The following is a 13,707-nucleotide window of genomic DNA, read 5'->3' on the forward strand; positions in this document are numbered from 1 at the left end:
AGTCCCTGTGTTCAATCCTCAATACCACAAAAATAAGTAAGTAAATAAATAAATGTTGAATGAATGAAGGAATTGCCAGTGGAACTCAGAACTCTTAGTACACTATTGTACTTGCCAGCAGTTATCACAGGGCTTAAATACTAAGGCCCTTGCCTTCTTCTTCTTCTTTTTTTAAAAATCTTTTTAATTGTGTGTGGATCCAATGCCTTTATTTATTTATATGTGGTGCTGAGAATCGAAGCCAGTGCCTCACACATGCTAGGCAAGCGCTCTACCACGGAGCCACAACCCCAGCCTCTTGCCTTCTTTTAATAGCAGAGAACTCCTAATTTTCAAAACATGATAGTGTCTCATCCTCCTAGACTTTTATATGAGGGACAAGTTTGTAGGGGGCAGAATGTTTGTACGAGAAATTTCTAGCATATGTGGCCAAGTCTGTCAGTTGTGAAGATCAGTTCCATGGTTCACAGTTCCATTGACCCTCCTGATTCCAGGCACTTAGGAATCAAAGTGTTAATAATTTAGCAAATACAGACTTATTCACCCAAGACAAACATTGGAAGACTATCTGTGTGATTGGGTAGGATTTGTTTGTTGGTTTATTTTCTTATGAGTGTGTGAGTGCTTCTATTTGGTTTTTGCTTTATTTTGTGTTTGCTCCATTAAAACCTTGCCTTCAGGGTATTAATAAAACTAACCAAATAATAAGCTGCTGAATCGGTACTGTTCCAGAAACCCAGGTACCCTGGGATGCCGTGTTTCTACCTGTGCTGAAAATAAGCCTTGGTAGCAAAACTGACCCCTACAATAAGGATTATTCTATCCCAGAAGGGCATGGGACCAAAGAAGGTCTCCTTGGGACAATCTTCTTAGCATTTGTGATTCAAGATCTCCTTCCCTTCTCCGTAGAAATGAGGAGAGCCTGGAAATGCACTTAGTTAGCTCAATAGCAGACAACTTGTTATCCCTCAGTGAGAGAAATTTAATTCCAGTAGTCTGTGTGTGAACTCGAGGGATACTGATCAAAACCCCAGCAGGGTTTGAGAGAAAGTATCTAATAACCAACACACACTCATTTCTACAAAACAAGTCATATCAAACGAATTTATGGATTCTTTTTGATTCTCCTTGACTTAATTATCTATCTGATAGAGAGCTGCAATGCAGTAAGAAGCAAACCCTTGAACTATAATCAGAAATATCCCCCTCTCAATGCTAAATCAGCCACACAAAGTTGAGCACAGGTTAGACTTGAGGTTGTCCTACCTGGATGTCTTGGGAGAGAATCAGCACCGAGCCATCACAGAAGAGGATGTGTAAAGGAAATCCATTCTCAGTGGGGACGCTGTATCTGTCAGACAGAATCTAATGGTGAAAGAACAGAGCTGAAGGGATGGGATCTAATATTGTTGGATTGATGCTTCAGTAGCATAGGAATCCTCAGGGCTCCTTAGAGCATAAGGAAGACAGGGAGAAAAATTCTCCACATAAACTTGGACAATGGCCACCAGAGACAGAACTGGAAAATGAGGGATTTCGATACCATGAAAAAGGAGGCAAGGGACCCTCTCTAATTTGTGCATTCATTCAGAAATCGTTATTGAGAACTTGGCTATATATGCTAGTGACTCTGATTGGCACCAGGACTACATTGTATGAGAGATTTGGTTTCCACCCTCATGGAGTTTCTAGTACTGTGAGAGAGAGTGTGACATTAATCAATTAATCACATGAATATAGCCATGAACTTCAAGAGTCCACAAGTATTTTAGTCTCCCAGTATTGGCCAGGGCTTTGCTTCAGCCACACAGTGTTCTTGGGTTACAGCCAAAGATGGATTTAGCTCCAACACAACTTTCTAAAGATCTCAGAGGACATCCCCTTTCCTCCCTTAACAGCTCAGAGAGGAAATCTATTGCTAATAAACAAAATTTACAGGACTGGGGGTAGAGGTAACTCAGTGGAAGAGAGATTGTATAGTATGCATGAGGCCCTGGGTTCAATCCCCAGTATCACCTCCCCAGAATTAGGTTAATATTTTTTTGGGGGGGATATCAATGTTTTACTTAAAAATCTTCAGATTGACATTTTCAAATATGATGGCTGTACAACCTTTCTAAAAATCATTCCTGACCTAAGAGTTCAACTTTATTTGTAACAATGCCTAAGAAGATGGTGATGATTATTTTGCAGAACCCTGGGCTTCAGGCATGCTAGGCAAACACTCTACTACTGAGCTACACCTCCAGCCTTCTTTATTTTATTTTGAGACACGGTCTCACTGAGTTGCCCAGGCTGGCCCAAACTTTCTATCCTCCTGCCTAAGCCCCCCAAGTAACTGGGATTACAGACCTGCCCACCACATCCAGCAGGGAGACCCTGTCTTAAAGAAGGAGGGGCTGGGGAGATAGCTCAGTCGGTAGAGTGCTTGCCTTGTAAGCACAAGGCCCTGGGTTCGATCCCCAGCACCCCCCCAAAAAAAAAAAGAAGAAGAAGAAGGAGAGGGAGAAAGAGAAAGGGAGGAAGAGGAAGGGGGGGAGGAAGAGGAGATAGAGGAGGAGGAGGAGGAAGAGGAGGAGGGAACAATCAAATACATTATGGTATATTCACGTGATGGAATAGTTTGCAACAACCAAATATACTGATGGGGCAGATGCTCATGGAATAGTAAGTAGAAAAAAGTTGATACAAAAAAAAAAGAAAAAAGAAAAAAGTTGATACAAACTCATATATACAATACAATTTAACAATGTAAAAACATGAACATACAAATGTAAATATGCCAAATGTTAAAAAAGTTTTCTCTGGGAGGTGGGGTGATTTTGGATGAATATTACTTTCCATTTTTTTAGTACTGGAACTTGAACTCAGAGGTACTTTACCATTAAGCCACATCCCCATCCTTTTTCATTTTTTATTTTGAGATGGGGCCTCTTGAAGTTACTTCGGGTCTTGCTAAATTGCTGAGTCTAGCCTTGAACTTGCAATCCTCCTGCCTCAGCCTCCCAAGCAGCTGGGATTATAGACATGTGCCACCATATGCGGCTCTTTACATGTTCTAGATTTTTCCCCATTAGAAAGACATTACTTTTAAAATCAGAAAAGAGGCATTAAAAATGAAAAATGCTAATTTCAGAGTCATAAGCAGTTGTAGTTAAGTTTCGTTTTGAATTCTAAATTTTTCCTGCTGGTCTCTTCTTTGTTTCCAGTTCAGGAACCAAGGGCCTGTGAGTTAGAGGCTAGCAGTTGGTCTCATGAGCTTGGAAGAGCATTCTGGCTGTCTTCCCTTCTGAAATTACTTCTGCCCAAACCACGCCACCTCCCCCAGCCTTGGCCACCCTCTGAGGGTGTGGCAGGTAGGCATGCAGGTGAACTTCACACACCACTGAGGCCTGGTAGGAGGCATGCCTTTGCAGGGCCTCAGGAAGGAGCCAATAGCTCTGAGACTAGTGGGGGAGGGAAGCAGAGCTGGGGAGTTGCCAGTCTGGGGCCAGAGCCAGCAGAGACACCCATGGGGACTTCATTTCACCTTTCCTGCACTGTAGACCAACAGCCACTGCATCCCTCTCCCTTCCCCTCAAGGTGAGGGAGAAAGTTGAGAATTTGGGGTAACCTAAAAGTCAGGAGTTTAACAAGGAACCATTGGGGTGATAGACAAGTCCTGGCTGGGTGTGGGATGGGCAGGAGCACTGGGCCTAACTGGTAATCATGGGAACTGGTACCAGCTGTATTGGGAAGAGGCCAGGCCAGGGGTTTTGAGCTCTTGAGCATGTTTCCAAAGCTCCTGAGTGCAGAATGTTGGAAGTTTATCTCCTTGTTCACTGGACAGAAATCCTGGGCACAGCGTGTATTGGAATTCTTCCTGCTGTAAGACTGTTTCCTGTCTTTCTTCAGTGCCAATGAATACCAGAAAGTTTCCTTTTCAGGAGTTCAAAACACAAGCAGGGAAGAGGTGAACAGAGCAGAAAACAAAGGCACATACACATGTGTGAATCACAGGAGGGTTACAAGCCAACATCCCAGGGGAGGGTGAGGGAGGAGGCCCAGGTGGGGCCTCCTTCAGGAAACAAGGACTGTCTATTTAGAGGTGGGAAGAAGGGAGAGAGCCTGAGGGGACCAGAAAGTCAACCACGATCTTCAGAAAGAGCCAAGTGACACAAATAATGAAGGAAAGGGGGAAAGACATTTTTAATTGACACATAATATTTGCACATTTTTGAAGGGGATAGCACCATAATTGTACACATGCTTACAATGAGTAATGACCAAATCAAGGTAATTAGCATTTCCATCTCCTCCAACATGGATTGTTTCTATATAGTGAGAAGCTTCAAACTTTCCTAGTTATTTTGAAATATCTAATGAAGTGTGGACTATAGTTACCCCACTGTGCTAACAGAGCACTAAAATTGATTCCTCCTAACTATATTTTGGTCCCACATATCTAACCTCTTCCTGTCCCCTTTTCTTCCTCTCTAACCATTAGTGAGCACTGTCCCATCTTCTAAGAGATCTGCTTCTTCAGCTTCCAAAAATGAAGGAGAACCTGCAGTATTTGGCTTCCTGTGCCTGGCTTATTTCACTTAACATGATGTCTCCAGTTCCATTCATGTTGCCACAAATGACAAGATTTCATTGTTATGGCTGAGTAGTATTCCCTTGTGTATATATAGCACATTTTCTTTATCCAGTCATCCACCAGTGGACATCTTAGTTGATTCTATTTCTTGGCTATTGCAAATAGTGCTGCAATGATTATGGGAGTCCAAATATCTCTTAGATATATTGATTTCATTTTCTTGGATATATACCCAGCAGTGAGCTGGTTGGATTATGTGATAGTTCTATTTTTAGTTTTTTGAGGACCTTTCATGTTTTTTTCCACAATGGCTGTACTAATTTATACTCCCTCCAGTAGTGTATGAGTGTCCCTGTACCTACATCCTTGCTAGCATTTGTTATTTTTGTTTTTTTTTTTTTTATACCAGTCATTCAAGCTGGGATGGGATGATATTTCAGTGTGGTTTTGATTTGTATCTCCCTGATGAAGAGAGATAGAGGAAAGATTTTTTAGGAGTGGAAGGACCTAAGGAGAACAGTCTCGGAAGTTTCTGTTGTCCTTCCTCTAGTACAACTGCTCCTTTCTTGTATTATCCTATTCCAGGTGATCCCTCTTTTCAGACAAATTGGGTTTATTTTTCTGCCTTTTTCTCTGTAAGATACCAGAGGAAAATATAGGTTGTCTTCATTTCATTTCATTTTCAGTCATGTAAAGTGAAAGGCATTTGGATCCGTTCTTTAAATTTATGAGTACTTATTTATCTATAAGCCAATTTTGGTACCAGGTACATGATATAGACACAAACACATACATAGACACAGGACATACAATACACAGATTAAAATAGAGCCTGTCACAGATTTTTACAGTATGACCCAGACATGAAAAGGGCCTGTGTAGTTGGGAATAGTAGAAATAGAATCTGCCAGTCATGGTAGCTGCTGAAGTTCAGGTGATCACTCATCCTTCACAGGGGATATTTATTTCCACTATCACCTCTATTTATTTTCTTGCTCAGAATTCTTTAAAGGAAAATATTTGTACATATGGCCTATTTCCATTGCTCTTACTCGTTCCTAGCCCTAGAAATTTTATTTCCCATTTTTGGTAGATTTCTGCAGTTGAATTTCTGCTTGTCATTTATCCTCCCTCCACCACGTGTTCAGTGCCCCTTACTGGGGACTTCTTACACACCTGGGGCCTCACCATATGCTCAATCCTTCCTTCTGGAGAGTTCTTGCATATCTTAGATCCCTGTATGTGCAATCTCATTCAGAGATTTCCCAAATACCCTCCCATCCTGTTTTTCTGGGTGTGATCTTATGTTTCTGAGTCACACGCGCACAACCCTCTGGGGATGGGCTGACCACCAAGGAGCACTTCTCCCTGGAGCCCAAGAACAGATTTTCCTACCTTGGCCTATGCATAGAATTACTTGGTTGCCATAGTACTTGCCTGGGCCTTTTCCCTGCCATTGCCAATCCACTTTTGATCCTCTTCAGATTTGGGATCCTTTGCTGGCCTCAGGAATGGCAGTTTCCTCCCCTGCTCTGGAGGGCATGGCAACAAGGCAGTGGGACGTGTCTCCTTTGCGGGGGAGTTCCCTGTGACGCATGGAGAACCATGTTGGGCACCAAAATTGTTAGAAATAACTGAGGTGCTGCAAGAAACCAAACACGTTCTCGAGAGCAGGCGGGCAAGGCAAAGCTTTGCTCCTGGAAGAAGGGTGTGCTACCGACCTGGTTAGCAAGCCGTCTGGGCAGGCAGTCCACCCTTTTATATCTCCAACCTAATGCAGTGTTGCCCTTCACTCTTTCACTCTGATGGGAGGAGTCTGGCATTATAATCTATGGGAGTGGCTAATTTTAGAATTGGGGTGGGCAAAAGGGAAGGGCTACCATTGGATCCAATGAAGGTTGAATACTAGATTTTGAAAAGGAACCACTGGACTTTCTATTTCTTACACAATGAGCACCAATCCATTCAACCAATATTCCTCTGACCCTTGTTTTTATATCCCAAATTCCAAAACATTTCAAATAGTGGTTCACTTCGGGGGAAACAAAAGATCCCTTATTAAGAATATGAACTGCCTCATTGCTTCCCAGACTTTTTTCAAGTCATGGCACAAGGTCAGTGGTAATATCTGTATGGCATGCAGGGTAAATAGACTGGAAGCAGTCTCCCAGGATCAGCTGTTTGAGGGCTTTGGGGGTCCATCTCTCCCCACAAATCTGTAACCCACATCTTGGCACACCATTAAGAACCCCAATCTCACACTAGAAGCCTAGCTACTGGGGGGTGGGAGCGCAGCAAAACAACCACTTAGAATTAATACACAGGCAGTACATCTTTCAGTGACACAGTGATGATGAAATTAACGTCCTAAATATCAGCTGGCCACAATGGGGGACATCTGTAATTCCAGGAACTCGGGAGGCTGAGACAGGAAGATCATGAGTTCAAGGCCAACCTCAGCAATTTAGTGTAGAAAGCTCTAAGATGGTGGCTGGCGTTGGGCCAAGAGGTGGCACTTGATTAGTGTTAACATGGCATGATCTCTCATGACCTTTTGCCTGATTGGTTGATGTCTCTTCCGCACTCGAGGTCTACACGTGTTCCTCATTCTTTCTTGATTGGTACGTGATGCGTGCTCCAATCGTGCTATTTAATCCTAAGCTGATTGGCTGCCTTAGTGTATATAAGACATTCTCTTCGCCTGGGAGAAGATGGCAGAACGCAGTACTAAGAACACACCTTTAGATCGCAGAATGAAGGACGCAGTACGCAGGCTGCCGGCCGTAGTCCGCATTCCGCTCGCTGCATGCCGCACCCCACACCTCCAAGAAGCGACCCACCTCTAAGAAGCTGTAGACCTCTGAAAGCGTAACACCTCTAAAATTAAGCGAGCCTCTCTTCCTCTAAGCAAAGCCTCTCTTCCTCTATAAACTAGTGAATAAGCAAGCAAGCAAGAAAGCAGTCCAATAAAGAAAGATAATAGAAGTAGTTCATTCCCAGTCCACCTCTGATTCCTTCCAAGGGATTGTTGCTGCGGGCGGCAACAATTTAGCAAGGCCCTAAGCAACTTAGGGAGACCCTGTCTCAAAATGAGAAATAAAAACAGGGACTGGGGTGGGGCTCCATGGTGCCACTGGGTTTAATCCCCAGTTCCAAATAAATAACAAAAAGTCTTAAATACGACAGATACATTTGTGCCCAAAGCAAAATACAGACATTTTATTATGATGCCCTTATCTCTTTACTAGCATTATTCCCATCAGGTTCCTACCTGCCAATCATGCCTGGGCTACCTTTGGAGAGCCACTGGCCAGTGGCAGCCTCCTTTGGAACCATGGGGTGTCTGGTGGTCTCTAGCTCTCTATTGTAGCCTGGGGAGGGTACGTGGGCTCACTATCATTACTGTAATAATCATAACACATTTCCCCACCACCACAGACAGGTTCTGAACCAAATGAGAACAAGGCCTAGGAACAGATACATTGACATAAAAATGTAGCTTTATTACTGATAAAGCTGGGTTGGAAAACCTGTGACTGGTACCTACATCCAAGTGGGTTTCTTAGCTTTTCCTCCCCAAATTAACCTTACTCCCAAGACACAGGCAAAACTACTGCATAACTGCAGGGCAACCACCCCCAGGCATATGATTGCTCTCAGAGAGGAGAGCAGAAGTTTTTACTTTAGGGGCAAAGCAGAAAGGCAGGGTGATCTAGACAGCAAAGAAAGCCTCTGGGGGTTTGCAAAGTAAATGTAGTTTGCTCGACTTCCTAGAGAACAACTTGAGGCAAAGTCCCAGCGTTCATGTTTTTCTGGGGAAGCTGGAAGCGGAAAGCAGCAAGCGTGAGCAAAGAGGGAAGGGACCTGAGGCCGGAGGAAAGGAAAGCAATCTAAGGGCGTGTGCTATCACGAGGATGCTGTGTGACTGCTTGTTCACTCATGTGGATGTCACTGAGTACTGGAACCACCAGGAAGAGACCACAGCAGCAGGGTGAGCCCTTGCCAGCTCCTTCCAGTCTCCTCTCTTTCTGCTGCACGTTTACCCCAAGGTGTTAGCTCTGTCCCAACCCCTATGGGGTTGTTACTGGGCCCCTCTAAGCAGCTGCTGGAAAGCTTGAAGATCCTGAGTCCAGGTGGGCTTATACACTGGAGTTGCTGCCCTTGGCCTTGTCCCCCTGGGGGAGGCTGAAGTAGTGGCTGCCTGCAGGGATTAAGCGATGGCAGAGACAGTCACACAGAAGGATACAAGCTGGGGCTGTTGTCTCCAGCCAGGAAGTAGGGCAAAAGCAAGGCAGGATGGAGGCCTGGGAAGGAGTGGGTTTAACAAATATGGGGAAATGTATAAGCTGGGTCCAGAGACTGACTTAGAATAAAAGCTGTTTTGATTCCAAATTTGTTCAGGCCCCTGATACTCGGATGTATTGTGATTGCAAATTTGGTATGCCCTGGTTTAAAAATAAATAAATAAAAGGATGTGGGATGTGAATTGAGTGGTTTCTTGGGCTCTGTTCTTATGCTGTAATGATGCAACTGTTTGCAAGGGCCCAGAGGCCTTGCAAGCTGGAACTGGGCCTGCAACTCTGCAGAAGGCTTGAATCATTGGCTCAACCACTGACCAGGAAACCAAAAACAGTGTTGGGGTAGCATTGTTTGTAACCAGGTTATAAACCAGGTTTAGAACTGGGGAGGACGAAAGGAAAGGGCTACCATTAGATCCAATTAAGGCTGAATACTAGATTTTGAAAATGAACCACCAGACTTTTTATTTCTTACACATTGATTCACCAATCCATTCAACTTCTCATACCAGGCAGAGTATGATAAGAATCAAATCAATCATCATACAATACAGTTTGGTAACAATCATAAACCTTTTCCTTTCCCCCTCCTGCCATCAGGGACCCTCAGGACAGATTTGGATCCTTTGCTGTGTCACCACTGGTCTGGAGCCAAAGGCCTTCATACACTAAGACCACCAGAGGACCCTGGGGAAAACCACACAGGATCTGTAGACAATGGGAGAAAGTCAGGTGAGAGAGACTAGGAAAGGAAAGGGACCTGGAGTCCTGGTTTCTCACTTCAGCTTTTTTGTCCTTTGATAACTGAGCAGAGGAATATATCTCACTTTTCCCTAATGCAACCCCATTCCCCCTCAAAAAACAAACAAACAAAAAAAGAGCAGAAAAGTCCTGGCTGGCTAAAACTTAACCTATTTTGTTTTAAAAAGGTTCTGATTCTATTACATGTGTAACCTTCCTGGTAATTACTCAATCTTCCCCACAGTCTACTTGCTGGGGGGCGAGGAGGTGAATTCCCTGCAAGCCCTGGGAGAGCCAGGATTGGCATTTGAAATCCCCAGATCCTGAGCTTTATCGCTGAGGGCCCTCATTTCTCTTCAGAGAGTGGCCAAATCAGAGCCCTAGAGGTGGAAGCCCTGGATCCACATATTCTGCCTTCAAAGTGCAGATGGTTGTTTTACATACAGAAAAGACAGAGATGGAACAAAACGATTCCTGCTCACAGTGCAGTAGGGGAGCTGGACCGGAAAAGAGCAGCCACTCCAACCACACAACACCCGTAAAAGAGAACTGCTGTGGACACATGGAGCCTGGCAAGGTACCCTTGACTGCAGATGGGCAGCTGTGTTTGCTCTTGGGGAACCTTGACCTCCAACAGCCTCACAGGTTGGGAGCAAGGACCAGTCACACATTTGATAGGATAAAATAGGCTACTGCCTCAGAGAGCACAAGGCAGTAGCTCGTTGAGAAGAAAAGCTGTAGTTCTTAGCAGACAAGATGACCCGGGGCCTCTCCAGGAGAGCAGTGGAGCACAGCCCTGCGTCCTGCAAGCTTCTTGGTTTCCAGCCCACACCGCTCTGCAGGAGGAGGACTCAAAGCAGGAGGCAGGCAGAGAGGGGAGAAGCAGGAGAGGGCATTGTGTGGGATGCTCTGTCAACATTTGTCCCTGCTGGGACCTGGAGCAACAAGGAAAAGGAAGACACTCTTTTCTTGCTTTCTGTTTGTTTTTGTGGTCCTGGGGACCCAGGACTTTGCACATGCCAGGAAAAATGCTCTATCACTGAGCTCTTTATAAAAAAAAATAATAATAATAAGGACTTTAAGCAAGGCGTGGTGCTGTGCACTGTATTCCCAGCTACTTGGGAGGCTGAGGTGGGAGGGTCACTTGAGCTCAGGAGTTCCAGGACAGCCCGGGCAACACAGTGAGACCCTACCTTAAAAAACTAACAGGGACTGGGATTGTCGCTCAGTGGTAAAGCTCTTGCCTAGCACGCATGAGGCATTGGGTTCGATCCTCAGCATCCCATGAAGTAAATAAATAAAATAAAGCTATCGTGTCCATCTACAATTAAAAAAAAAATTGTTTTTAAAACCAAACAAATGGGGCTGGGGTCGTAGCTCAGTGGTGAAGCACTTGCCTCACACGTATGAGGCACTGGGTTTGATCCTCAGCACCACATAAAAATGAATAAAAAATAAAGGTATTGTGTCCATCTACAACTAAAAATATTTTAAAAACAAACAAACAAATACACCTTGATTGAGCTGTAATTCACATAGCATACAATTCACTCACGTGATGTGTACAATTCAGTGGTTTCTAGTATTTTCACAGATTTGTGCAGCCATCACCATTATCAATTTTAGACATTTTCAGCACCTGAAAAAGAACTTCCTCACCCCTGACCTGTCATCTCTTCCCACTCTTCCCGACCAGTCAGTCCTAGGTCACTATCAGTCTGCTTTCTCACTCTATAGATAGTTCCACTCTGAACTTTTCATAGAAACGGAATCACACAATATGACTGCTTATGACTGGTTCTTTCATTTGGCATCATGTTGCGAGATGCAGTGCCACATACTGGTTTTCCCAGTGACTCGGGAGGCTGAGGCAGGAGGATCGCAGGTTCCAGGCCAGTCTCTGCAACTTAGTGAGGCCCTAAGTAACTTAGTGAGACCCTGTCTCAAAAGAAAAAAATAAAAAGAGCTGGGGGTGGGGCTGGGGCTGTGGCTCAGTGGTAGAGAGCGCTTGCCTAGCATGTGTGAGGCACTGGGCTGGATTCTCAGCACCACATATAAATAAATGGATGAAATAAAGGTCTCTCAACATCTGAAAAAATATTTTTTAAAAAACGGGCTAGGGGGTATAGTTCAGTGGTAAAGCACCATGGGCTGAACCCCCAAGCCCCAGTACCCCTCCCAAATCATTTGGCATAATGTTTTCAGGGGCACCTATGTTGTAGCGCTCATTTGTACTTTTTTCTTTTTATTGCTGAGTAATATTCCATTGCATAGACATACCACATTTTTTATTCCATTCATCAGTTAATGGACAGTTGGATTATTTCCAGTTCTTGCCTGTTAAGAATAAAGCTGCTTTATAAACACCTGTGTACAAGTTTTTGTGTGGCAGAGTTGAACTTATCAGTTAACCACTAGCAAGCATTTATTAATTGCCTATTGTACACATAGCATGGGGGTGGGGCAGAGACCCAAACTAATGATAAATATAAAATGCAATTTTATTATCTCTGTTCCCCGACTAGTTGGAGAAAACAGAGTATGCTTTAAAGAGATATTTAAATAACTAATGATACTTATGCATGTTTGAGTACTTACTTAAAATCAGGCCAGAGTGGGTCAGCTCTGTTTGGCAGAGGAAATTGAAGCACAGAGATGTTCAGCAATTTGCCCAAGGTCACAAAGCTAATGAGACCGAAGCCATTATTCAAGCAAATCATCTTGTTTCCAGAACCTCATTCTTTACTTTTTTTTTTTTTTTTTTTTTGAGTTGGCCCCGTGAGGAGTCTATTTTAGATTACAGCAGACTACTACAGAGGCAGAAAATCAAACACATTATGTGAACCTTCAGTGGATTCTGTTTTATTGAGATGGGGTCTTGCAATGTTGCCCAGGCTAGTTTCAAACTCATGAGCTCAAGCAATCCTCTTACCTCAGCCTTCCTAGTGCCAGGACTACAGGTATGCCTGCTATGCCCAACTTATTCTTTCTCATTATGTATTTATTTAGGTACTGGAAATTGAACCCAGGGGTGCTTTATCACTGAGCTACATCCCCAGCTTTTTTCTTTTTTCTTTTGATACAGGGTCTCATTAGACTGCGTAGGGCCTCACTAAATTGCTGAAGCTGTCCTCAAACTTGTGATCCTTCTGCCTCAGCCTCCTGAGTCACTGGGATTACAGGTGTGTACCACTGTGCTCAGCTCAACTCATTCTTTTTAAAAAGAGAATAATGGAAATTTTCAAACACAAAAAATTAGAGAAGTCAGTACAATAAACTTTGTATATCTATCATGCAACTTTATTTTTTATTTTATTTTATTTTTTGGTACTGGGGATTGAACCCAGAGGTACTCTGCCACTGAGCAGCAGTCCCAGACCTTTTGATTAATTTTTAAAATCTTTGAGACAGGGTCTCATTAAATTGACAAGGCTGACCTCAAACTTGTGATCCTCCTGTTTCAGCCTCCTGAGTCACTTTGATTCCAGGTATGTGCTACCATGCCCAGCAGTTTTAATGATTATCAACATATGGTCAATCAGAGAGTCAAAACTGTCATTCTGTATCACCCCTGTAAGCAACCAAATGCCAAAGTGAACAGAGGCAGGCACAGTTCTGGTTATTCGATCAATATATATTTGTTGAGTATCAGCTCTGTGCCAAGTTTGCTGCAGGTGCTCTGGATTCATAAAATCCAGAACAAAAGTGACCAGTAGATAGGGACTAGCAACCAACCATGTAAGGCAATTAAGAGGCAAGTGCTAGGATGAGAACTGACTGCAAAAGGAAAATACACCGCTGCATCGATAGAGAGACAGGGCAGTTGGTCACCACCCCATCAGGTGCTTCACCTGACAGAGTGTACTTCCAGTGAAGTGATACAATCTGAAGCACAAACCATGACCTATCAAGCACCGTCATTTTGCCCAAAATATTCATCCTGAGTATCCTACTGAGCTCAGCCTCCCGAGCTCTGGGATTACAGGCGTGGGCCACCATGCCCAGGGTAGATCTGGTTTCTTACATAGGAAATATGAGAGAGAGAGAGAGGAAGTTAAATGACTACCAAGAAACCATGGTTAATATTAT

General features: G+C 43.8%; 1 non-coding gene across 1 annotated transcript; it reads left to right on the top strand.

Moving 5' to 3' along the window:
* Window positions 1-2,401: 2,401 nt before the first annotated feature.
* Window positions 2,402-2,476, top strand: Trnat-ugu (transfer RNA threonine (anticodon UGU)). Its single transcript has one exon. It is a non-coding gene; the product is annotated as a tRNA-Thr (tRNA).
* The last annotated feature ends 11,231 nt before the right edge of the window (window positions 2,477-13,707 follow it).

The sequence above is a fragment of the Sciurus carolinensis genome, chromosome 8 (genome assembly GCF_902686445.1).
Source record: "Sciurus carolinensis chromosome 8, mSciCar1.2, whole genome shotgun sequence".
In the NCBI taxonomy this organism is placed as follows: Eukaryota; Metazoa; Chordata; class Mammalia; order Rodentia; family Sciuridae; genus Sciurus; species Sciurus carolinensis.